This window comes from Octodon degus, unplaced genomic scaffold (assembly GCF_000260255.1).
Source record: "Octodon degus isolate 3935 unplaced genomic scaffold, OctDeg1.0 scaffold00089, whole genome shotgun sequence".
In the NCBI taxonomy this organism is placed as follows: domain Eukaryota; kingdom Metazoa; phylum Chordata; class Mammalia; order Rodentia; family Octodontidae; genus Octodon; species Octodon degus.
Genome location: NW_004524665.1, coordinates 10,608,896 through 10,610,449, shown reverse-complemented (window position 1 = coordinate 10,610,449; position 1,554 = coordinate 10,608,896).

Genomic DNA, 1,554 nt, shown 5'->3' with positions numbered 1-1,554 from the left:
TGAGCACAGTTCTCTGGGAGCACCTTTCCACATGTTTATTTAACATCTGACTAGCTTCTTCAATGATGTGTCTGCATTGCAGATTTTTGTTCATTTTTAAATTGGTTTGTTCATTTTCTGATTGTTGAGTTAAGCACCTATTTTTCTACTGACATTATTATCATTTTTTGTTATTGTACTGGGTCCTAACCCAAGGACACTGTACCACTGAGCTACATCCTCAGCTCTTTTAATTTTTTTTTCTTTTTTGAAACAGACTTTTCCTAAGTTGCCCAGGCTGGCCTCAAACCTGTGATCTTCCTGCTTCACTCCTGAGGGTGCAAGGTGAAGGCCGTGCGCTCCCATCACCTTCAGATATGGTTACACAGTCAGAGCAGTCCTCAGGAACTCTCAGTCCAGAGTTTTGTTTCATTTTTTGAGGTTCCAGGCCTTGAACAGACTACTTCATGCATGCTGAGAAATGTCCGACCCCTGAGCTACAACCCCAGCCCCTCCGGTTTCTCATCCACGTGAATACTGTGGCTGTGCACACGTTGTTGTACATGGCTGACTTGGTCTCTCCACTCCAGTTAAATACTGCTGTGAAACAGACTACCTGTAAACTTTATGGTTTAAAAGGCCTAGTTTCTTTTTTTAAATTTATTTTTTAAAATAAATCCCATCATTTTCTGAGGCATAGCTTTGGGCAGAAGTCCATCGTGTGGTTCTTCAGTCCCATGGGATAGGATGGACTGCCAGGCAGCCTAGAGGACTCCTCAAAGCTGCTTTGAGTGCCAGCCCACCCACCTACCTGTGCGTCCCCAGCCCCGAAGCTCCAGCCAGGTCATGGCTGCTGTGCCTGGTGCTCTGAGCCACGGAAGAGAGCTCCAGGCAGGTGGGAAGGGAGCTGGGAGACCCTTCCTCAGTGTGGTAGTCTTAAGCCTTCTCCTCATGACATTCTGGTCAGGTGAGTTGAAGGCAACCCATATCCAAGAGGAGAGGAGGCAGACCCATGGCAGGCCCAGTCTACATCATCCCATTTGTGCTCCAGATTCAGTAGAAGTGGCATTGCTGGTTCAGAGTAATGCATAGTTTTTGTTTTGCTTGTGGCAGGATCTACGTATTCCAAGCTGACCCTGAATTCACTATGTAACTCAGGCTGCCCTTAAACTCATGGTGATCTTCCTGTTCCAGCCTCCCTTGTGTACAGATTATTGGCATGTGCATCAAAACCACCTGGGTATCGCAGGGTTCTTATAGGGTCTTACTCTGCAGTCCGGGGTGGCCTTGAACTCTGTAGCCTCAAACTAGTGTCAGTCTTCCTGCTCAGCTCCTTAGTGCTGGGATTACAGGTGTGTGCCATCACAACATAATTTATTTGCTTCTATTTGTTTGTTTTTGGTGATGCTGAGAATTAAGCCCAAAGCCTGGTATGTGCTAGGCACATACTGTACCTCTGAGCTACATCTGCAGCCCACATTACAGGTCCAAAGGCAAGGTTAGACCCACTGACACTTCCTTGACTGAACCAGCCCTTAAATTTCATCAGGTTTCTTAAAGAAGAAAAAGGGGGGG